Source organism: Sinohyriopsis cumingii, chromosome 17, assembly GCF_028554795.1.
Source record: "Sinohyriopsis cumingii isolate HCF-2022 chromosome 17, ASM2855479v2, whole genome shotgun sequence".
NCBI classification, from domain to species: Eukaryota; Metazoa; Mollusca; class Bivalvia; order Unionida; family Unionidae; genus Sinohyriopsis; species Sinohyriopsis cumingii.
Window position 1 is genome coordinate 46,963,632 of NC_142977.1, and position 26,699 is coordinate 46,990,330.

A 26,699-nucleotide genomic window follows, 5' to 3' on the forward strand; every position below is an offset into this window, starting at 1 on the left:
AAACAGGACGTGAATACGAGAGTGAGACGGATGAAACGCAAAGAAAAGAAATGGAAGACAATACGACAGAGAACAAGACTGAACAAGCAAGCAAAGGAAATACAAATTCAACAGAAGAAACCCCACCCACCCTTTTGACCGGGGGGGGGGGGAGGACTCTGAAGCCAGTGCCCCCGTTGAATAAAAATCTAAATAATTATTATGAATAAAAATCAAAATAAAATCAAGTGGCAACCATAAATGCGGCAACCTGGAGGCAACCAGAAATTGAAGGAACGAACTTCCAAGTATACTCAATAAATGTAAATGGAATAAATATAGAAAAACTTGCCAAATTCAATAAAGGCCTAAATTTTGATATTCTTTTTTTTTTTACAAGAAACCCATAATGGTTTTAAAAATGATGTGATATCTTTCTGTGAAAGTCACTTAAATGGAATTCAGTTGAAAAATGACTTTGAGGGGAATGATGTGAAAGGGTGTTTGGCAACAATAATTAAAAATAAACCAGGAATCCAATGGGAGAGAATAGAAGAGGGTAAAGATTTTAAAGGGAGACTACTACATGTCAAAATTGGGAAAATACATTTTATTAACCTCTATATGCCGTCCAACAAATATCCAAGACAGGAATTTATTAGAAATCTATCAAAATATCTAGAAAGATATACAATGGAAGACGTAATATTAGGAGGGGACTATAACTGGGTAGGGGATAATATAGATAGGGAGGGGGAACTAACAACCAATGATATAAGATTTAAGATAGAAATGGAAAACTTCATAAATAGGCATACATTTAAAGATGTATACCGACAGTTAAATATACTTAGGAAACAATATACATATGAATATAAAATAAACAAAGGGCGTAGAATAGATAAATTCTTGTGTACAAACTTTAACGAAGAGGCTGGAATTATTGATTTTAAGATCTCTGATCACAAACTTATATACATGACAGTAAATTTTAAAGCTAACAATAACTGGGGAAAAGGGGGCTGGAAATTTAACAAGAAGTTATTGGAGGATCCCAATTTTATAAACGAAATGAAAAATGAATTAAAAAGGTTTATTGAAAGAGGAAACATGGATATTATTAGAGAACGGGATAAATTTAAATTAAAAATAGAAAGTAGAGCTATTGAAACTTCAAATATCAGAAGTAAAAAACTTAAAATGGAGAAAGAGGAAATTGAACGGCAGTTAAAGAGGGAAAACACAGCATATATGGAAAAAATCCTAAACGATAGATTAAACAAAATAATAGAAGAAAACGTCAGGGGTAAAGACATGAGAGCGGGAAAATTCACACATATACACAGAAAAGCGGAAGGGCTGTATAAGCGAGAAGAGATTAGGAGTGGGGGGGGGGGAGAAAAAAATATGGAGACCTTGAAAATTAATGGGGAAAAAACTACTGATAAAAATAAAATACTCAAATACATTGAGGAATACTACACCCAAATATATACATGTCAAAATATTGAAGACTACAAAATTGATGACTTTTTAAAAATATTCAGTGCGAGAGGATATCATCAGCAAATAAAGACTTATGTGATGAGTTCATCTCGCAAAAAGAAATAGTGGAAGGTATTCGAAGCCTCACCAAAGGAAAATCCCCAGGTGGAGATGGACTCACCACGGACTTCTATGCGAAATTCTGTGGTGAGTTGTCGCTCATCTTAGAATGGTTGTATAATAATATTTTACTTAGAAATGATGTCATGACAGAGAGTATGAGGGAAGGGATAATAACACTACTGTATAAAGAATAGGGGGATAGGGAAGATCTTAAAAATTGGAGGCCTATCTCCCTCCTAAATACGGACTATAAAATACTAAGTAAAATTTTAGCGAATAGGATAAAAAAGGAAATGGGGAAAATAATAAATATAAATCAAACATGTGGTCCCAAAGGCAGAGACATACAAAATAATATATTAAGTATAAAAACAATTATTGAACATATAAATGATAGTGGACAAAAAGCTGCTGTGGTACTTTTTGACGAAGAAAAAGCCTTTGATAGATTAGAACACAAGTATATACAAAAAGTCTTAGAGAAATTTGGCTTTGGAAACAGATTTCAAATATGGACCAAAATCCTGTATAAAAAAATAACTTCAAGAGTGCAGGTGAATGGAGCAAAGACGGGTAAATTTGATATTAAAAGATCGGTGAGGCAAGGCTGCACACTATCTATGCTATTATGTGTAATAGCGATTGAAATACTAAGCATGAGCATTAAACTAAATATATTGAAGGTATTAAAATACCGAATATAAAAGAAGTCAAAATGTTACAACACGCCGACGATTGTACAAACTTTATAAAGGATCATAACTTCTTTAAACACCTGATCCAAGAATTTGACAGATTTAGCAAAGCATCAGGATCACAGATTAATCACGACAAAACGGAAATACTCAAAATAGGAAACTGGAGAGGTAACCACCCAGGTTTACCCCACATTTAATCAAGAAAAGGGTCAAAGTTTTGGGAGTAAATTTTGGAGAAAATGAAGAGAAGGAAAACTGCAGACAAATAAGAGAAGCAATCGAACAGAATGTGAAAATCTGGGCACTAACGCCACTATGCCTAATGGAGAGAGTACAAGTAGCGAAAACATACATGTACGCCCATATTAATTATATCTTAAAATCTATAGATATTAGTAACAAAGCATTAAGCACAATAGATAATAATATAATAGACTACATTTGGGATTTTAAATTTCATTATATTAATAAAGAAACACTATATAAAGCTAAAAAAAGAGAAGGGGTAGGACTCCCCAGCCCTACACTACTTAAAGCCGGCAATATTTTAAATAGATTTAAGAAGCTAAGAGTAGAACCAAAGAGTCCATGGGAAGGTATTTACATATACCGCTATGGATTCTCCATAAGAAATAGGGACGATATTTACAAAAATAATAAGTTAATAAAACAATTAGAAATTCCAAGAAAATTCAAAAACATTAAAGATTTACTAATAAAATATAGAAATAAAAAAGAACCATGGAATAAAGAAGAAACTTTAACATATAACTGGATAAGGGAGGACGTAACAAAAAATATTAAAAGCACGGCAGAAAAAGAAAATTTATACGTTAACTGGGACAGAACATGGGGGCACTGGATGAAACTAGGCTCCCTTAAAATTCAAAGCCTCTGCTTTAAATACATGCACAATGCATGGTTGACAGGAGAGGCTGCAGTGAGACGGCGCATGGTCAGAGTACCGCCAAAATGTCCACTGTGTAAAAGAGGCCCGTTTTCTAAATTCCATGTGATAATAAAATGTAAAAAAACCAAAAATAAATAGGGACAAGGTAATAGCTGAAATAAACAAAACAGATAAATATAAACAATAAAGCATTTTATATCTTGATGGGAATTTTACTAAAAATACGCTATATAAAATTATTGACTATATCCTTACAACAATGATGGCCTGTGGCCAAATAATAGTCATAGGAAAATAAACTAGAGTGAGAGGCATATATAATGATAACTACCAACGGTAGTTACCCCAATGGGACATTACTCCTGCCTACTCTTGATAAATAATAGTAGAATGTATACCTCTCCATTTCTACTTAAGCAAATGTATATTGAATACTAATACCTTTCTTTTATCTTTGAGAATTATAGGACAGAGACCTACACTCACATGGAGCTAGGAAGGAAGGAACAGACATGCGACATGGAAAAGTAGACATACAACACACTAGAAACCAATCTATACTAACACCTATACTGTCACTCAACTGTATAGGAAATAAAAATTTTGGCAACCCTTTTCGGAAACATAATAAATAAATAAAGGTAGCCAAGTTCGAGAGAGTGAAGTAAAAAAAATAAAGTAAATATGGAGCTCTCTCGAACACAGCTGACCTCAGCAGAATATAGATTTGCGAAGAACGACACACACATAGCACACACTAAAACAATAGTTGTTTTTTTCCCCTAAAAGTATTATTACACCGTTACTTCGCCCAAAATTCAAAATTCTTATTCTACAAACTTGGAAATATAAATATGTACAAAATCTAGAAGATCCATGTTATAAGGATCGCAGGACAACTGGGGAAGAATTCGATATAGACGGCTGTCCCAACACGAACACAACTATAGCACGAACAAACATATAGCACATTCACACATAGCAAACACGGGACGTAGGCGACCTTTAGCCAAGGTAACAAAGATACTAGGAGAGGGACTCCGAGTCAGGTGATCGAAACCGACTCGGAAGAACAATCCTAATGAATACACTAGGAAATAAATACCCCGTCAAAAATTCATTTAAAATTTTTGATCGAAATTCTGTTTAAATTAAAAAACAAAGCAACATATCTGGGGGACTCATTGAAATATAAAAACACTTTTATTCTTTGGCTAGGTGGGGAGGGCATCTGTCTGGTGCCCAAAAAAAAAAAAAGAACAATGTCTTCGAGTACAATGCTGCCTAAGCAAGCAAGTGAAGGAGTTATTTTTTGAGAAGTGCAGTTTCTTTTGCTAGAGAAGTCTTACAAGGAAAGATTGTTTGGTGAGAGTCTTTATATGCTAACACCTTTTGTATTTTTCTATTAGTATACCTTGTCTTATATTTAATTACATTTAATTACGTCTTTTTGTCCTTATTTACTGCTTACAATTATCCCGGCTGGGATTAGCAAGCAGTGAAAGTGTTGTGAGTTATACTCAGCACTACCTAAACCCACGATATTTTGAGAGTTTAACACTCTAAAAACCTTTTTTTGTATCTTGAAAAGAAAATTTATTTATTCAGGATCTTGTTAAATAGATCTCTTGTTTCAACTTTAGGTACTTTTACCGCCTAAATCTTCAAATTTTTCAAATTTTGTTAGTGTTAAAATAGACATACTGGTGTGAGACCTGCAAGTGGTGATAACACTTCACCAACCTACAATTAGAATGGAAGAAGAAACCATGGCGGTGAGATCCATATCAAGAGGGTCAAAATTGAAGCAATATTTTAACACATTTGTGGAGGACAGAAGGCTTATAGTCTGTCACCCTGAAGGCTGCCAAACTTTGGACTTTGGCGACACACCCGCCATGCCTCGACAAGCTGAAGTCCTAATGGCTCTGAACACCATGGGTGTAGAGATAGGAAAGATTGATACGCTGCAAAGTGGTGGGATAAATAAATTCGTAATTTATCCTAAACAGCAGACCCCCCTGATAGAGGCAAAATTCATTCAAATAAAAGGGATTCAAGTAAGAGTAATGAAGACACCGCTATTCATCAGGGAAATTGAACCCAGGGCTACTGAAATACATGTGATAGGACTACCCATGGAAGTAGAAAACGCTGAACTGATCCAGAAAATTGAAAATAAATTTGGGGCAAAAGTGATAACACACAAAATGGCAACTGTGTGGGGGTTTGCCCCCATAAAGTCGGGGACTAGACTGATATACACCAACAGAGAAGATGCGAAAAAGATTGGGCTTCAAATTAAAGACATAGTACAAAGGATGTGAGAATGACAGAATATGTCCTCTTTGCCATCAAAAGGGACATGGCCCCAGGGATTGTCAAGAAACAAAAAGACCGGAATTGAACACTTATGCAGGCAAAGTCGCCGCCCAGTCCCAGCAACAGCAGCAACAACAGCATCAACAACAACAACAACAACAACAGCAGCAGCCAGCAGAACAAATACTAAAGCTGATTAGACAAATAAACGAGGAAAAGCAAACAGAAGATAAATCAATCCAAACCCTGCCGGAAATAGATTTAACAAATATAGAGGAAGGACCAAAAACCCCAGAATGGGAACAGATACTTAGCCCCAATAAAATCGGGAAGATCTTGACACCAGCAAAAGGGGGAGTGCAGACAAGAAATGGATTCGAAGCCTTAGAAATAGAGCCAATCCATTAAGAAGAAAAAGAGGAAACATCTGTACATCCGCTAACCTCGACGCCGTTATCGAGAAGAAACAGGTATAAAAGAAAGGCGGATTCGGTGTCTCCACAGGAGAAAACAACATCTCCCAGGAAAGAACCAATTCAACAACGAAAAGGCAAACCCAAGAAAATAAGAGAAGATGAAACAGATGACGAAGGCGAGTCGGGAAATTAGAATGCTGAAGATGAAGTGGAATCAGAAATGGAATCAGAAATCGGAACGGAAACGGAATATACGAGTCAAGAAGAAACAAGAGAAACAATAAAGACTGAAACCATACAAGAATCAAACACTACATTGCAAGATACAAACACCACAATAATGTCAGAAATCGAAACTACACCCAACTCTTCTGAGGGGGGTGGGGAGACCAGTATCCCCATCCAATAAAATTAAACAAAACTAAACAAACTAAACAAATCTTATAATCAAAAATGGTCGCCGCCAAAAAAATTTCCAGGTGAGGCGGAGGAGGGAACAAACACGTATTGGTCAGGCATTCAGTTTTATGGATGCAAGCCAAAACATCTTTAGAAGTGAAAAGGGGGAGTGGGGGTGGGGTGGGGGATTGTAAGTTCCCCCTCCTCCGCGCCCCTATTTTGTGGGCGCTCATGCAACATGGAAATAGTGTTTACCATACACACACACATATCTGGGTTCATCCTATTATTGTTTTACTGAGAGAGAGAGAGAGAGAGAGAGAGAGAGATTGAGATGTGATGACGTAAACTTTCAATCTGTAACATTTTGAGATGACCTCTCACTATCCAACTACACGAAAAATGTACTTGCTTATCCACTGCTCTAAAACTGCTTTAGTTCCTGGAGAATACGTTATTACAGTGTGTTTAAACTCTTTCATCCCATGTGCTACAGCAGTAGATACTCTTTTATATACACAAAAATTAATGTGGAAGCATAAACATTCACTTTGCCATTTATGCGCGTTAAATTACCGGTTTGATTTGTCACATGACCATATTACATATCGACAAGCTCTATTTTTAGATGAGGCTAGCCCTAATGCGGATTGAGTAGATTATCTTAGTGCCTAGCGCCTTAGATTGCCAGTTTGATTTGTCATACGCACAGGGATGTCGTTTGATTGCTTATAATTCAACAACCAGCCATACATATAGAGTAAAATTGTTTAAAGTAACGTGTGACTGGCAGTTAATCTGTAAGCAACGACCATATTACATTTATCGATAAGCTCAATTTGTCGAGGAGGACAGCCCTACGTACGTTGGATCTTGCCCGTCATTAAAGGCGATTTTCAGCCATTTTAGATCGACACAATATTAACGTCAACATTTGTTTACATTTTGATTCTAAAAGAAAATACCAAAGCAAAGTAAAAACTTTGAAAATTATTGCGTTAGTGGCCCTTTAAGGACCCTATAAGGCCAGAAATATGTACTTCATATTGCATTGGTTTTAAAATTAGGGTAGATGTTTTTTTTCAACAATATATATATATATATATATATATATATATATATATATATATATATATATATATATATATATATATATATATATGTGGTAATGATTAATATATACAATGTACATGAGTAGTGAATGGGGCCACTATAGGGTCTATGGGAATTAGCATTAAAAACACCCCTGGGCCACTATAGGGTCTATATAAATTTAACATGGACAAAACTTCTGGGCCACTATAGGGTCTATGGGAATTAACATGGACAAAAATCTTGAACTGGTATAGGGTCTATGTAAATTTAACATTAACCACCCTGGGACACTCTAGCGTCTATGTAAATTTAACATGGACGAAAAACCCTGGGACAATATAGCGTCAAGGGAATTTAACATGGGAATAAATCGTGGGACTGTCTAGCGTCAAGGGGAATTTAACATATGGAAATTGAACATGGTGGGTCTGTATAGCGTCAAGGGGAATTGAACATGGTGGGATTGTCTAGGGACAATGATGGTAGAGGGTCAAACACAACAGAGACAGAGACATACATACACTAGTACAAGCGTGAGATTTATATATTAAGCATTACCAAGACCTGAAATCTTGCTGGGGTGTTCAAAAATTTGCATAATTGTAATGATGTTATAAATAGCTATAATCAAGGAAATGCTCAACGACAAAATGGATGTGACTAAAAGTAATGCTAAAATGACGAAATTGTCAAAGAATTTAAAGGAAAATAAACATATCCCCGAAAATTAAGTTACAATGGTTTAGACTAAAATGGATAAAATTAGTAACTACTTACAATATCAACTTGTGTGACGATCGTGGATAAACACCCATGTATCTATTTATAGCTATAATCAGCATCCCACTATCTATTTATACTACAACTTGTGGGTTATTCCTTTGGAAAACCTCACTATCTTTTTATAGCCTCAGCTTGAGTGACGTTCCTGTTTATGAACTCTAGTACATATGTATAGCTACAACCTGTGGAAAGCCCCAAGTCCATATTTATAGTATCAAAATTTCCAGCGTCAGTGACGTCACTGTACTGGAAACTAGGGGATAAATGGCAACAGTGTTGCAAGTGGCTGACCTGAATACGCGCTACTGTAGGTAGGTAGGTAGAATGTATTTGATAGGGATAAAGGGAGTTTTATAGGGACAAACAGAGACCAATACACACACACACACACACACACACACACACACACACACACACACACACACACACCATAGAGGGAAGAAGAAAAAACAAACCTAAAATATATTATTCACACAGTGAAGAGGAAAAACCCAACAAATATACTATCCAGACGTTCTTACACTAACACACACACACACACACACACACACAACAGATCGAAGAATAAGACCAAAATTAAAATATAGTATCCATACAAACGTACGTTAGCGCATACAAACCCCAAATATACTATCCACACAACGTCGCTAACGCACACAAACCCCAAATATACTATCCACACAACGTCGCTAACGCGTACAAACCCCAAATATACCATCCACACAAACGTACGCGAACACATACAAACCCCAAATATACTATCCACACAACGTCGCTAACGCATACAAACCCCAAATATACTATCCACACAACGTTGCTAACGCGTACAAACCCCAAATATACTATCCATACAAACGTACGCGAACGCATACAAACCCCAAATATACTATCCACACAACGTCGCTAACTCGTACAAACCCCAAATATACTATCCACACAAACGAACACGTAGGCATACAAACCTCAAATATACTATCCACACTCGGGAGGAAGAAGAAAAAAACAACCAAATATGCGATCTACACAACGTACGGACACACACACACACACACACACACACACACACACACACACACCACAGAGGGAAGAAGAAAACCATTATACACTATCCACACGGAGTGAAGAAATAACCCTTTATATATACTATCAACAGAGAGTGAAGAAAATAACCCATTATATTCCATCAACACAGAGTGAAGAAGAAAAAAGTTTTTTGAAAGCAACTAAGCCCTCACCTGCAATGACCAACTCTGCCAAACACCTACACCCCACACCCCACTCCCAACACTACAAAACCCATTTAACCCGTTATTTTATGGCATCAGTGTGTGATTTAGGAAACATCAAGACACAAAATGATGGATGAATAGACTGACTCTTGTTTACCGACTTGCATGCCTAAAGAGCGTGCGTGAAGGAAAACATCCTTCCATTTCAATTCTAACTAAAACATGATCCAGAGGGATAGAGAGAGGTGAAAGAGCACAATTTCATAAAGTGTGAGTAAAAACAAAATACGCCATCCTTATTATACAATGTCAAGACCAAGAGACACTTACGTTTTCTTTCTGGTCTATTCTCTTTTAGAAGGTAGTATGAAATTTCACATCAGGGCCAACGCATCGGCTCACATTGTCAATTTTCCCATTTCCATGTCTTTACTGGAACAAGTTCTTCATCATCTTCAATTTCTTCTTCTTCTGAATCCCTCTTCTCTGCTTCGTCTTGTTTCTGTTTCTTCTCTTTTCTCGTAGGGCACTCTGAATTCCAGTGTCCTTTCTCCTGACAACGATATTAGGTATCTTGACTTTTGTCTCTCTTTCTTAGACGAAGCAGGTATTCTGGAGACAAATACCCATTTACCTTTGCAGATATAGCAAACTTCATTAGCACTTACACACTTTCGTATGACTCATCAAATCAACGACCAAAAGAGTAAGTTTTGTTGCCACTTTCGCATGTGAATTATGCTTTCTTATGACTTTTAGCAAATATTTGACCAGCAGGTCGATCTATGCTGACTCTTCCATCTTCTTGGTCGTTTGAGAGTGGAATGAATACTCTGACGCTAAGACACTGTACCTATATACAGGGACCTGCTGCGTATGAAACCATGTCAAATGTAATTTTGCAATAAGATGAAACGATTTCATTGAGAAAGTAAAAGGCAATGATGTACCGTATCGCCTCACACAAAACCTGAAGTGTTAGTTCAAATCCGTGTCAGCGATTTCGAAGACGACATAACTGAGCTTTAATCAATGCTCTCCAATTATGCCACAAAACCACGAGTCCTGATTCACGCCAAAAGAAATTTCGTTCGGTCCATAAAAAATAGTATCACATCTGAGAAACGCAAAAACGAACTTCCAGAAAACTGAGAACGACGGCTTACACCTACAACGTGAAATGTATGAGTTCAAGTAGTGCGTAAAACTTAGTCAAATTAAATTTTTATAGTCAAGACGAAACGATCTCTTTTCGAAGAAGAAAGCAGACACCAAGCGACAAAGGCAATCCGTGTCACACAACACTTTTCAAAATGTATATTATCAGAGGTTTGTTCTAGCGATCTGCACGGTTAAATTAAATGTTGATGTATTTTGCAATAAGACGGACACAATTTCCATGGGATCGCCCATGGTACGATTGTTGGTGCATTAGTTTAATTTTTTAAAATATTCTTTTATATAAATCGCCTATAGGATAGACCCAGTAAAGCATGGCCATTCTCGTCACTGTGTGAATAGCTACTCAAGTCAATTCGAAGCCAACGCGGTAAGAAAATAAGTATAGCCAATGAAATGGCTTACAACGGGTGATGCATTGTTTTGTTCTAGGACTGTGTGGCATAATAATCCCTATGTTCTTGCGTTGTTACCATTACAGTGCAGACAGACTGAAATGTGAACTTACAAGCCCTCTTTGTGTGTGTTGTACCATTTCTTCTTACCACATCAAAATACTGAGCGTCACAGTATTGGTTCGCGTTTTCAAGCTGGCCATTTTTTTATATCTCACTTAAACATTTTAACATAAACACTCACACTCACATCGGTAGAGTCAGAACAGACGTGTTACAGTATTGAGGGGCATGCTATCTTTTTTTTTTCAAACTAATAAATTTGGGGTTTGTATGAAGTAAAGAACCGAAAGTACAGTGAAACTCAAGGATGATGACCCAATCTGTCTGTCTATTGATGCGTGTATTTACTTAAGAAGAAATATGACCTCTAAAACACGAAGAGATACGGCAAGCATGATTAGATTAAACACAACGATGTTTTCCTTCACGCCCGTGTAATTTAGAGTTTCAATCGTCTTTGAAGACAAACTTGGTCTCCTTTTGTAGGGCTTGAAATAATAAAAAAACTGAAAAATCTTAAGCACTTTGCTATAGATAATTTCATCAACAGACTAAACAACATAAATACCGTTACAACAATAGAAAGCCTTAAATCTTCTATCAAAAAGAAATGCATCAAAAAATTTAAAGATTAATGATAACTAACCAATGAAACCGAATTTAACAAAGGCAATGACATGTGAAGAAATGCCTCTCACTTTGGAAAGGTAGGCGAATGTACTCTGTCATGCACCATCAACTTGAAAAAAAATTATAAACAGAGAGAAACCTGAATTCAAAATTCAGTTGTTTTTTCTTCAAAATTGTTTCGTTTCTTTTTTCTTTTTTTTTGTGGAACAAATCTAAGCACTAATATAGAGTGGAAAAGGGAAAATGCACATACAAGCTTTGATATTTCTGAAAAGTTGAGGGGGTATTCCTAACGTTCATTACCACCTATATATGCTTGGACTTGTCTGTGACTTATCCACAAAACAAGATGTACATATTTCTGGTCAAGCTGCAAGTGTGTGCGTGTTTTTGAAAATGGTAAAAATTGGATATACAATTTTCTCGTGACACTTATAAAGTGAAGAGTCTGTGCAAGTGTCAAAAGCCAAAGTCATATAAGTTTTGTATTTTGTACGGCTTGTAAAGATTTCCACTTTAGAAAATGTGAAGTATCACAAGTTTTTATCACAAACAGAAGTGGAACATAGGGGCTTGCAAGAAAGAAAATAACCCAGACAGTTGGTGTCTAGAGACGGTACCCGAACTTGCTTGCTTGCTTACTTGAATTAAAGTGATTTTCGCTCTAATGGAGCATGTATCACTGGTTTAATAACGCACCGCGTGATTTTTAATTATTCCTGGGGAAGGAAAGAGAGCCTCATCCCCCAGGCTTTTATGTACTCACAGACTATTTTTAAATTTAGCCACTCAGGTGTAGGACTAACTAGTCCTTAACAACCTGACTGAAAGGCTTTAAACATGAGTGGGAATTGTCTCACCACACACTCATTTTTCTGTCCGAGCGTGGTAAAGGAGGAAAAAGGTGCTCAGCAAGACAGCCATGGATGTTAAGTACTCAACAAAACGCTAGCCCGTACTTATTTCAAATCAAGTCCCGTTTTTGCTAATGGACAATAAAAGGTACCAATAATGTGTTAACCACCTGTGCAATTAGTTCAAATCTAACGAGTCTGTTAAATTTCCTACTTCCTAACATATCTGTCTAATATTAGTACTTAGTGTATATAAAAATAGCCATACTGATCTTATTTAAATTATTATGTCTAAGCGACATATACCAGTTTGGTCACTGTTAGGTTTAAAAAGTTAAGTGTGTTGCGGTGTTCCAATGGGTCAAGTTTGTTTTGAGAATAGTTTAGTCAAGGAGGGATACCAAGCCAAATATGGTTCCCTAGTTAATAAAAAGGAATCTTTTTGAGCCCTAAAAAATGCTGTTTTTTCTGTTTGAAGGTAACACGTCTCTCTTTTGCTTTCACGTTCTTTCCCGCACTCCTAGTCTCATGATTCTTGATATCAGGAAATGCGTAGCCATGATGGGCGGTAATGTAACCAGCGGCTTCTACCAGTTAACTGAGGGGGTATCCAGTGTAGGCTTGTCTGTAGAATTGGGGAAGAACTCTGACCCCTAATCCCCATTGAGAAGGTCTTGGTTTAAAGGTGTCTAGAGATTTGTAGGCAACGTATTGTATGGCTCTAATAAACTGCCCTGCTTTGTTGACGTCATACAATGCTTGATCTAGCCCCATTTCGGTGTACTTCTCAACGAGGGTCAGCGTCCCCCTCCTCCTCCTCAACCGCCTCAATTTCCTCTTCTGGTTCTGATACTAATTCTTTAGTTGAGGTAGATAGTTTCAAATCCGCTGCTATGGTGTCTGTCGCTGTTATTGTTGTTGTGGTTGTTCTTTCAGCTGAGATTGCCTGTAGTATCGGAGTGAGAAAAGAACGTAGTGCCTCCGATAGTTACATTTGAGTTTGCTATACCGTTTGTCTAACATAATTGGCCCTTTGTTTTGCCACCCTCTTTCCGGGGCGGGTTATTTGTTAGGTATAGTCGGCTGTTGACTAGATGTTATTTGTGTTCTCGAGGTGGGTGGAGTGCTAACTGGCTAGGTCTGCATTTCTTGCTCCCGCTGCTGTTGCGTATATTTCTTCCCTCCACACCGAGCTCTGGGCCTAATTCTTTTAATTTCGTTGTACCCGAACTACATTATCCATATTATCACCAACAAAAAAAAACCGCACAGACCTAAAAGAAACACTCACTCACTTTTTACAGAACATTACTATTTTTAAAATTTTGATAAGCGACGGAAACGAACAACTTAGAGTCACACTTTCTAACCAAGATAAAGAAATCATGTGCTGATAGACTCACTTCTGTATTTTTTCTTCTAACTGACTAACATATCATAGGCAATGGAATGTTATTTCTTTTCGAGAGTATGGGGTAGCCCTGAAATTTTTTTTTTTGTTTTGGGAACTTGAAGCTATGGCGATCGCTTAGGTTATAAGATGGCGGCCTCCTCTGACGACAGGCTTTCTCACAGGATAAGGTCTGCTTCTTCGGAAAGAGAAGAAGAACTCTTTGGTGTCGATACCACTGAATACAAAGCCTCTGTCAGGTTCATGCTGCTGCTGCTGTTGCTGCTCTCTCTCTGCTGTTTATGAAGTCTGTACTTCTCCGTCCATTCTTCTTTCTCCTTCTTGAATTCCTCTTTGAAGAGCTCTTCTTTCAGGTCTTCAGTGACTTTCAACATTATGATATTGTCTATCTCTTCAGGTCTCGGTATCAGACTTGTCATGACCCTATGCAAATTCACATAGGCTTCGTTCAACTTGGCTAATCTTGAGCACATCTTCGTAGGAAGATGAGTCGACAATGGATGGGCAGACTGGAGTCTGCCCCGTTTTTAGTTTCAAAGCGCGGACGTGAAGGAAATCATTACTACACGGTTTTCGAGTCGAACCGTTCAAATAGTGTTATGGGAGGGATAGAGAGAAGTCAAAGAGCATGAATCAGGATACCTATATTAAACAAACCACAAAGGCATTTTGTTCTTCAAAACACAACATTTTTATTCAAAATTACTTAACACTAACAAACAACTCTAACATTTTTTAACAATAATCCAACAATATAACATCAAACATTTTTTTTCTAATCACAAACATTTTTTTCAAATCACACATTATTTTGGACAGGGCTGACAACGTTGTGAATGAAATTGTGATTTCCACTGTTGTAAGTCATTAGGCTATTGATGGACACAACGTTTCCTAGTTAGAGACAAAAGATAAGCATACTGGTCACAAAACCATCGATGTACTTTCTCATCGTTTCTAGAAGAATGACGATCAAAATAAGTCACTAAATGTTCTAAAGAATAGCCCAGACTACGATGACGCAGAAAATACACACAATATTGTCCACACACCAAGGAATATGTGCCTTGTTATTTCACATTATTGAATCGTGTGGTCTGAGCATTTCTTCTCATAAAGTCGATGATATCATCTTCCAAAGGGGGCAATCCATACGAATCGAAATATTCCACACATCCTTCTTGAGGAAAGTAGACGGCGACCCAGTGGGTTCCTGGGAGATGACTGTCGTCCGCGTTGATCACATAAGCTTGATGGTTTTGAGGTGTGCAATGAGGGAGTTCATCTTTAGCACAGACGACAGGATTCCAAGAAGCAGTGTACGAACTGTGGTTCAAAAGGTAATAAAGTTCCCAGGTATCCCTGTTTTGTGTGGGTTTTTTCTTCACAGGTAATGATAAGTGATCAATTCGATCCTGACTTTTTGCTTGAAAATGTCTGACAAGTAACCGTTTCTTCGCCTTGTCTCCCAACCCTGATCCAAGAGAGCTTCGATGCGATGGATCTCTTGAGTTGTTAATGGAGGACAATAATGTTCACGCAAGCCTTTATATCACTGTTGTAACACGTCTTCTTCCGAGATGAGATCCAAGCTTCGTCCAGATATTCGTCCAATTTTTCTTCTTGACTCAGCATCAGGCATTTATCGTGTTGAATTTGACTGGGATGATCGTTATGACATCCATAGCAATCTTTCTTGATCAATTCCTTAATTTTTTTCTGTCAAGACTATAGCATAACAGGAAACTAAATGTGATTATTGTTCTGGCCATCTAGACTTCATCATGATGACTTCTTCGTCTTTGTCTTGGGGTTCTCCTTCCTCAGGATCTTCACATTCCATGTCCAAAGAATCCCTACTATATAAACATTGATAAAAGTCTTCCATGACTTCTAATAGTGTAGAATGACTTCTCTCAAACTGTTGGTTTATATCGTATTGTCAAATTCAGCATACAGGATGACGTTCACCGTATTATCTGCGCGTAGATTTTCTGCAAACTGAAATTCCACACGCATCTGGCCGGATTTTATAGAGTGGAAATGTCCCTCGTCGCTGTCTTGACTTACAATTCGTTATAGAACCGTTTTCGAAAGTGGAGTTTCACTGTAACTTTCCCTTTGGAGAATGGAATATTTTTTCCCAGATCTCCTTTTATAGCAATGTTGACAGTGTCTAAATACGACTTACTGACGGGCAAATAGTGAGGATGTACAAATTCATGGTGTACGTGATAGGTGTTTGCACCTTCCTGGTCATTGTTTGTGGTACTATCCACTTTGAAAGGAATGACACGCAGTAACGGCACAGAGGTGTGTCCCACCACGTTGTACTCCACCACATCGGAATTCACAAAGATCAAATTAAGTCCTTGGTTCAGTTCTACCGGGTTTCCAAAAGCTCTGTAAAAATCCATATTACTGTTGATCTTGGGGCTCAAATTGTTTGCGACCATTTCTGCATGTCCACCCAAAATTTCAAACAAACTACCATTGAACCTGAGGGACAATGTGTCCGTATCTTGAAATTTGATCATAAGGCGATGAGCCACTTTATGGTACTCAGTCTTCACACTTTTTTTGGCTCTGTTCAGTGCTTTGCCAAAGGCTAAGTTGAACCTGTCCGCAATAGTGTCCACCAAATGTTCACCACTAAAATAATAACCTGAAGGAATTTTCAAGGTGTAGATAATGAAGGCTGGATTGCTGGCTGGTCTTGTGTCCCCTAAAAACCCGATTTTATTGATTTCTTCCTCCAATTGGGCATTCAGGATTTCCACCTGGAAAGTGTTTTGCTTTTCGGTAATGTTTTTGATTTGTGTTGGGTGAATGATTTCCACTAAAGCCACTTCCCAATGGGCTTCGTGATCTAACTGGATGGTCTGAGGTAATTTGACCGAGTAACAGCACAACGTGTTCTTGGGAAACACCTCCATGGAACTGTCACTGGGTAAGGTTAAGTAAAATTGGTTGTTATTGCTCATAATTCCAGAGTTTTGTGGCTCTCCGAGGTGTTACTGGAAGTCAGAGGAGTGTCTCCGCTCAAAATGGGGTTGTTGGAGTGGTGACTGGCACTAACACTGGACACAAGGTTCCCGTTGTTTCCGTTCGAGGAGAATTTCAGGGAGGGATTAGGAAGCAGGTAACCGATGCAGCTGCTCAATACAATGGTCCACAATTGTTTGTCTCCTTGTTGCAAACTCAAATTGGCAAGGGCTGCACTGATGGCACAATACACCACGAAGGTTTGGCAGAAAAAGACGATTTGCGTTTTAGGCACACGTTCTCCATACCACACCCACAAGGGTTGTTTTTGTAAATCTTGCAGAGAAGAATTGGGTGAAGGAGTGATCTCAGTAGCTGAATCTGTGTGAAAGGGAATAATGGTCACTTCTTTGTATAGTCGATGACGTGCGAAGCGTCGATCCAAGAATGGAAACTGGGCGGATATCCTTTCCAACGTACTTTGATTTCTTTGACACGTCGTTTGCCCACTTTACGGTTTCTGCGTTTGACAATGCCTTTGATGTCGTACACGTCGTCTTTTTTAGTGATACGACTTGATTTGAAATAAGTACGGGCTAGCGTTTTGGTGAGTACTTAACATCCATGGCTGTCTTGCTGAGCACCTTTTTCCTCCTTTACCACGCTCGGACAGAAAAATGAGTGTGTGGTGAGACAATTCCCACTCATGTTTAAAGCCTTTCAGTCAGGTTGTTAAGGACTAGTTAGTCCTACACCTGAGTGGCTAAATTTAAAAATAGTCTGTGAGTACATAAAAGCCTGGGGGATGAGGCTCTCTTTCCTTCCCCAGGAGTAATTAAAAATCACGCGGTGCGTTATTAAACCAGTGATACATGCTCCATTAGAGCGAAAATCACTTTAATTCAAGTAAGCAAGCAAGCAAGTTCGGGTACCGTCTCTAGACACCAACTGTCTGGGTTATTTTCTTTCTTGCAAGCCCCTATGTTCCACTTCTGTTTGTGATAATAACTTGTGATACTTCACATTTTCTAAAGTGGAAATCTTTACAAGCCGTACAAAATACAAAACTTATATGACTTTGGCCTTTGACACTTGCACAGACTCTTCACTTTATAAGTGTCACGAGAAAATTGTATATCCAATTTTTACCATTTTCAAAAACACGCACACACTTGCAGCTTGACCAGAAATATGTACATCTTGTTTTGTGGATAAGTCACAGACAAGTCCAAGCATATATAGGTGGTAATGAACGTTAGGAATACCCCCTCAACTTTTCAGAAATATCAAAGCTTGTATGTGCATTTTCCCTTTTCCACTCTATATTAGTGCTTAGATTTGTTCCACAAAAAAAAAGAAAAAAGAAACGAAACAATTTTGAAGAAAAAACAACTGAAGTTTGAATTCAGGTTTCTCTCTGTTTATAATTTTTTTTTCAAGTTGATGGTGCATGACAGAGTACATTCGCCTACCTTTCCAAAGTGAGAGGCATTTCTTCACATGTCATTGCCTTTGTTAAATTCGGTTTCATTGGTTAGTTATCGTTAATCTTTAATTTTTTTGATGCATTTCTTTTTGATAGAAGATTTAAGGCTTTCTATTGTTGTAACGGTATTTATGTTGTTTAGTCTGTTGATGAAATTATCTATAGCAAAGTGCTTAAGATTTTTCAGTTTTTTTATTATTTCAAGCCCTACAAAAGGAGACCAAGTTTGTCTTCAAAGACGATTGAAACTCTAAATTACACGGGCGTGAAGGAAAACATCGTTGTGTTTAATCTAATCATGCTTGCCGTATCTCTTCGTGTTTTAGAGGTCATATTTCTTCTTAAGTAAATACACGCATCAATAGACAGACAGATTGGGTCATCATCCTTGAGTTTCACTGTACTTTCGGTTCTTTACTTCATACAAACCCCAAATTTATTAGTTTGAAAAAAAAAGATAACATGCCCCTCAATACTGTAACACGTCTGTTCTGACTCTACCGATGTGAGTGTGAGTGTTTATGTTAAAATGTTTAAGTGAGATATAAAAAAAATAGCCAGCTTGAAAACGCGAACCAATACTGTGACGCTCAGTATTTTGATGTGGTAAGAAGAAATGGTACAACACACACAAAGAGGGCTTGTAAGTTCACATTTCAGTCTGTCTGCACTGTAATGGTAACAACGCAAGAACATAGGGATTATTATGCCACACAGTCCTAGAACAAAACAATGCATCACCCGTTGTAAGCCATTTCATTGGCTATACTTATTTTCTTACCGCGTTGGCTTCGAATTGACTTGAGTAGCTATTCACACAGTGACGAGAATGGCCATGCTTTACTGGGTCTATCCTATAGGCGATTTATATAAAAGAATATTTTAAAAAATTAAACTAATGCACCAACAATCGTACCATGGGCGATCCCATGGAAATTGTGTCCGTCTTATTGCAAAATACATCAACATTTAATTTAACCGTGCAGATCGCTAGAACAAACCTCTGATAATATACATTTTGAAAAGTGTTGTGTGACACGGATTGCCTTTGTCGCTTGGTGTCTGCTTTCTTCTTCGAAAAGAGATCGTTTCGTCTTGACTATAAAAATTTAATTTGACTAAGTTTTACGCACTACTTGAACTCATACATTTCACGTTGTAGGTGTAAGCCGTCGTTCTCAGTTTTCTGGAAGTTCGTTTTTGCGTTTCTCAGATGTGATACTATTTTTTATGGACCGAACGAAATTTCTTTTGGCGTGAATCAGGACTCGTGGTTTTGTGGCATAATTGGAGAGCATTGATTAAAGCTCAGTTATGTCGTCTTCGAAATCGCTGACACGGATTTGAACTAACACTTCAGGTTTTGTGTGAGGCGATACGGTACATCATTGCCTTTTACTTTCTCAATGAAATCGTTTCATCTTATTGCAAAATTACATTTGACATGGTTTCATACGCAGCAGGTCCCTGTATATAGGTACAGTGTCTTAGCGTCAGAGTATTCATTCCACTCTCAAACGATCAAGAAGATGGAAGAGTCAGCATAGATCGACCTGCTGGTCAAATATTTGCTAAAAGTCATAAGAAAGCATAATTCACATGCGAAAGTGGCAACAAAACTTACTCTTTTGGTCGTTGATTTGATGAGTCATACGAAAGTGTGTAAGTGCTAATGAAGTTTGCTATATCTGCAAAGGTAAATGGGTATTTGTCTCCAGAATACCTGCTTCGTCTAAGAAAGAGAGACAAAAGTCAAGATACCTAATATCGTTGTCAGGAGAAAGGACACTGGAATTCAGAGTGCCCTACGAGAAAAGAGAAGAAACAGAAACAAGACGAAGCAGAGAAGAGGGATTCAGAAGAAGAAGAAATTGAAGATGATGAAGAACTTGTGCCAGTAAAGACATGGAAATGGGAAAATTGACAATGTGAGCCGATGCGTTGGCCCTGATGTGAAATTTCATACTACCTTCTAAAAGAGAATAGACCAGAAAGAAAACGTAAGTGTCTCTTGGTCTTGACATTGTATAATAAGGATGGCGTATTTTGTTTTTACTCACACTTTATGAAATTGTGCTCTTTCACCTCTCTCTATCCCTCTGGATCATGTTTTAGTTAGAATTGAAATGGAAGGATGTTTTCCTTCACGCACGCTCTTTAGGCATGCAAGTCGGTAAACAAGAGTCAGTCTATTCATCCATCATTTTGTGTCTTGATGTTTCCTAAATCACACACTGATGCCATAAAATAACGGGTTAAATGGGTTTTGTAGTGTTGGGAGTGGGGTGTGGGGTGTAGGTGTTTGGCAGAGTTGGTCATTGCAGGTGAGGGCTTAGTTGCTTTCAAAAAACTTTTTTCTTCTTCACTCTGTGTTGATGGAATATAATGGGTTATTTTCTTCACTCTCTGTTGATAGTATATATAAAGGGTTATTTCTTCACTCCGTGTGGATAGTGTATAATGGTTTTCTTCTTCCCTCTGTGGTGTGTGTGTGTGTGTGTGTGTGTGTGCGTACGTTGTGTAGATCGCATATTTGGTTGTTTTTTCTTCTTCCTCCCGAGTGTGGATAGTATATTTGAGGTTTGTATGCGTTAGCGACATTGTGTGGATAGTATATTTGGGGTTTGTATGCGTACGTGTTCGTTTGTGTGGATAGTATATTTGGGGTTTGTACGAGTTAGCGACGTTGTGTGGATAGTATATTTGGGGTTTGTATGCGTTCGCGTACGTTTGTATGGATAGTATATTTGGGGTTTGTACGCGTTAGCAACGTTGTGTGGATAGTATATTTGGGGTTTGTATGCGTTAGCGACGTTGTGTGGATAGTATATTTGGGGTTTGTATGTGTTCGCGTACGTTTGTGTGGATGGTATATTTGGGGTTTGTACGCGTTAGCGACGTTGTGTGGATAGTATATTTGGGGTTTGTGTGCGTTAGCGACGTTGTGTGGATAGTATATTTGGGGTTTGTATGCGCTAACGTACGTTTGTATGGATACTATATTTTAATTTTGGTCTTATTCTTCGATCTGTTGTGTGTGTGTGTGTGTGTGTGTGTGTTAGTGTAAGAACGTCTGGATAGTATATTTGTTGGGTTTTTCCTCTTCACTGTGTGAATAATATATTTTAGGTTTGTTTTTTCTTCTTCCCTCTATGGTGTGTGTGTGTGTGTGTGTGTGTGTGTGTGTGTGTGTGTATTGGTCTCTGTTTGTCCCTATAAAACTCCCTTTATCCCTATCAAATACATTCTACCTACCTACCTACAGTAGCGCGTATTCAGGTCAGCCACTTGCAACACTGTTGCCATTTATCCCCTAGTTTCCAGTACAGTGACGTCACTGACGCTGGAAATTTTGATACTATAAATATGGACTTGGGGCTTTCCACAGGTTGTAGCTATACATATGTACTAGAGTTCATAAACAGGAACGTCACTCAAGCTGAGGCTATAAAAAGATAGTGAGGTTTTCCAAAGGAATAACCCACAAGTTGTAGTATAAATAGATAGTGGGATTTCATATGAGTTTTAGCTGATTATAGCTATAAATAGATATATGGGTGTTTATCCACGATCGTCACACAAGTTGATATTGTAAGTAGTTACTAATTTTATCCATTTTAGTCTAAACCATTGTAACTTAATTTTCGGGGATATGTTTATTTTCCTTTATATTCTGGGACAATTTCGTCATTTTAGCGTTACTTTTAGTCACATCCATTTTGTCGTTGAGCATTTCCTTTATTATAGCTATTTATAACATCATTACAATTATGCAAATTTTTGAACACCCCAGCAAGATTTCAGGTCTTGGTAATGCTTAACATATAAATCTCACGCTTGTACTAGTGTATGTATGTCTCTGTCTCTGTTGTGTTTGACCCTCTACCAGCATTGTCCCTAGACAATCCCACCATGTTCAGTTCCCCTTGACGCTATACAGACCCACCATGTTCAATTTCCATATGTTAAATTCCCCTTGACGCTAGACAGTCCCACGATTTATTCCCATGTTAAATTCCCTTGACGCTATATTGTCCCAGGGTTTTTCGTCCATGTTAAATTTATATAGACGCTAGAGTGTCCCAGGGTGGTTAATGTTAAATTTACATAGACCCTATACCAGTTCAAGATTTTTGTCCATGTTAATTCCCATAGACCCTATAGTGGCCCAGAGGTTTTGTCCATGTTAAATTTACATAGACCCTATAGTGGCCCAGGGGTGCTTTTAATGCTAATTCCCATAGACCCTATAGTGGCCCCATTCACTACTTACATGTACTAAACGCTTCGAGTACTGGGCAAACCTGTTGAATTATATGCTGAAATCAATTTCGGAAATTTAAAAAAAAAATCTATTGTTTGATTTTTTAATATTTTTTTTTAACCCGGGGGAAAATGGTGCCAGGATTGGCAACGTAAAACGGTTGGCCGACTGGAAACTTTTTCTTTACCCTAGTAGTCAACGTACTCTGATCCTCAATGAATTTTTTTCCCAATCTTTCCCTAACTTTTGGGCTATTAACATTTATCTACTCTTTCAAATCCGAATTCGATTTAAATACTAAATTAAAGTCACTACATAATGTATTAATAGGGTATTTATCCTGGATTTAATGCATCAGAGAGAGAGAGAGAGAGAGAGAGAGAGAGGTGAGTCGGTGGGGGTGCACTTATTGGGTTGGCAAAGTACTTTAAACATCACCATTTCCAGCTAGACGGTAAAAAAGCGAGAGAGATAGGATAGTTGGGTGGGGGTGGTAGACTTAGTGGGTTTATCCACAATATTACTGCATGGGGAGGTGGGCGTGTATGACACTGAATAAGTTAATATTGTATCACTATAAAAATAATATAGCATATTATAGCAGTATATCTGGTGGAGTAAGAACCTAGGAAATCCCCGAGAAGAACCACCGATTCATGGGAAACGTCTGGCAAGCTTTCTCAATACCCAGGTTGGCCGAGCCCGAGACTCGAACCCACGCGGACAGAGGTGAGATGTAAATGATCTGTAACGGCGAGCGCCTTAGACCACTCGGTCACCTGATGCAAAGTTCATCAATCTTCGTATCGATATCGTCAGAGGCGGCGTCAGAGTACGCGGGAAGTAGGGCCGACCATGACCGCGCGGGACCAGAGTATCGGTATCTCGATTGGTATGCTACTGAAAACACTGATTATGTCTAGACAAGATCAACTTTCGCGATTTGGCGCTGAAATTTAGTTTTTTCATTATACATAAAAAATTCCTGTTTGTGGACAACGGTTTTTTAAAACTCATAAGGACGACCTTAGGCCTGAAGCGCGGGTCCCCCTCAAGAGCGGGACCTGGAGCGGTCGCCCCACTTGCCACCCCCAAACGCCGTTCATGGATATAGTCAATTCCATAAAAATGATTCTGTCTTTGCCAGAGCAGTCCTTTGTGTTGGCGTGTATTCGTCCACTGAATGACCAGGGTACCTCCACTGTTGCCCGCATAATTATTTTCGGTGGGCGAAAGACAAACATATAATTGTCAGATATTACGTTTTACGGATGTAGGCCAAAACATGTTTAGAGATGAAATCCTTGGGTGTGGAGGTGGACTGACCCCCCCCCCGCCCCAATGTGGAGGCGCCCAGGGATACCTCCACTTCTTCATGTTCCCATAGCTTTGTCAACAAGTATTCAGTGATTTTTATTTTGTTTATTCCTGTCCTTCATCTTCTTATTTGTCATCGCTGCATCCCTTGCTAATATGTATTTGAATTTAAAGACGATGCGATTGGGTCTTTCTTAATTTTATCCCTTCTTAGAACGCTATGTGCAGCCGCAGTCGCTATAATTTTACTTGTCTTGCCTTGAATTCGGTTTGTAATTGCTAATTTAATTCTTGCACAATACTTTATTTCAGCTCATTTAGGGGCCTTTGCCACAAACTCTTGAAGCTTGTTTCCCAGTTGTAGTTTTTTTTCTTTCTCTAATTCCTTCTTCTTGTTTTAAATTTGCTCCCTAGCTGCAACTTTCCATAACATTTTTTTTAGTTCAATAAATTTCTCTAAGATGGATTTTACCTCAGTCCTTGCTATTTGATGATTGGCTCATTGACCACTGTATAGGCCTTACTAGATGGTGTGCACTATGATAACGGTGTGTACACGTGCATATACACTTTTACGTTGAGCCAAGAGGTCATTGTCTTAAAAATGTTTCAGCTTTCCCCTAACTACTGTGTCACGGAATCTCACTACTAACTTCGACATTATATAGCAAATGTGTCCCTAAATCTTTAAGCACTTATCAATTAACTTCATATTTCTCTTCAGCGACAGCTCGAAGTTAGAAGCCACGACCTGATGAAAACAAATATCTAAGTTATACATTTGTAAGTCACGGCAATCAGATCGTTAGCCCAACTTTGTCGCGCAATATGACAATGAACATTATGAATTCTCCTGTGTCAGAGAAGGGTAGTGCATGAGACCCTTAACCTTGTATCGACTGAAGGAGTGTCAGTCGGATTAAAATCACATCCTCAACTTTGCATAGCGGAGTGCAACGCAGGGAGCATACTAAGCAGGGAACCAGACTAAAGATCTGACAGTAGCCTCTTAGGGATAACCAATGCTATTATCATAATCACTAATTTTATCAGTCAATCAGATCTTATCTTTTCGCGTTTGGAGACTGAGCAGCGTTGATGAAGAGCATGAATGTGTATCGGACATTTGATTCATTTTCAGATTTTTGAAAGCTACATGCGGTCGTTGTTAAATGTTCGTGTAGGACAGCAGAGATCTGATTCACAGGTGCTCGACGCGAGCTTTATGCTAAGAAAAAAACATAATAATCTAAAGGAAAAATATCATACAGTGTGACAAAAATACCTTAGATTACCCCCATGACCCGTAGCAGCAGAGAGGGTGAACAGACCATAGAATTCCGACAAAATAAATAAAACAAACAAATAAATCATCTCGTAGAAAGGTCCAGATTTTACAAATGAACTTTCCTTGAGATGTTTATTTTTGCAATGACCGATTGTGCTAATAAAACCTCAGTTCGAAATAGTAGCTGAAAAAATAAAGTACTCTACGTGTTTATTTATTTCTTGTTTATTTTTTTGACGACCAACGTTGGTAGGTACCCTCTCTGCTGCTCCTCTTCTGCTGATATTAATTAAATTATTATGTTATAATAAAATGGTACATCCAGAATCTCATACTGCAAGAACAGCACGAGAACGATTAGAAACAATTAAAAAATTTCTTCCTGTCAGAGACTCATTTAGAAAAAATCTACAAGCGCAGCAAGAAGCAAAAGTTGAGTACGAAGAAGACACTAAAAAACTGTTTAAGCCCGTCACTGCAGCTACTGAACAAGTTACAACTGTCATCAAAGAAGATCTTCTTCCGGTATCAAAACAAACTGCGGTACAGGCTGAAAAAATAGCAAGAAGAACTAAACAGACAAAGAAGATTTTACGAGACCTTCCAACTGACATAGCTGCGGCTCAGCCTCCACCTGTTGATGAGGAAATACTTGAAGGTATTGAAGAACTTCGTACTGAAGTCGCCGATGTGAGAAAAAAACTTGCATCTAAATCCAAACCAGCAGGAGAAAACGTAGAATTAATTGCAAAATTTAAAGAAGGAGTTGTTGAGGAAATTAGAAAAACTGAAAGAGAGAGATTACCTGAAGCAATATTAAATAGTATATCTAATAAATCTAGTATTTTAAAACCCCGTTATGAAAAAACAAATGATGATAATTTCATTAAATGGATATATCGCGTATATTACAACAAAAAACAAGCTAGAGGTCCAGAATTTGAAGGACTTAAAGAAGAAGTAAAAAGACTTTATAGAGAGAGACGGGAACAACCAAAACAAGGAGAGTCCTCCCAGTATCAGCTTCCTCCACCTCTGCAACAAATAGAACAACAGCAATCTTCTTTGCAACAGCAAAGGTTGAAGTCGGAAATTAAAAAGACTAGAGAACTAATTAAATCACTATTCCATAAGAAAATTCCTTCACCTTCACATAAAATTTCTGCACCGGATGTAACATTTACACCGACAGGTTCACCATCTGGATCACCCCCGGCCACCACTGAAGTACTTACTTCGGTAATGCAACCACCAGTATTTAAAACATCTCAAGATGAACCTAAAACAGGATCTGGTTTATGTCCTGATAATATCATCAATGACGTGTCACGGTTAGAAGTTCTCATAGGAGGAAAACGTGCCGGAAATAATTCACCAGAAATAACCAA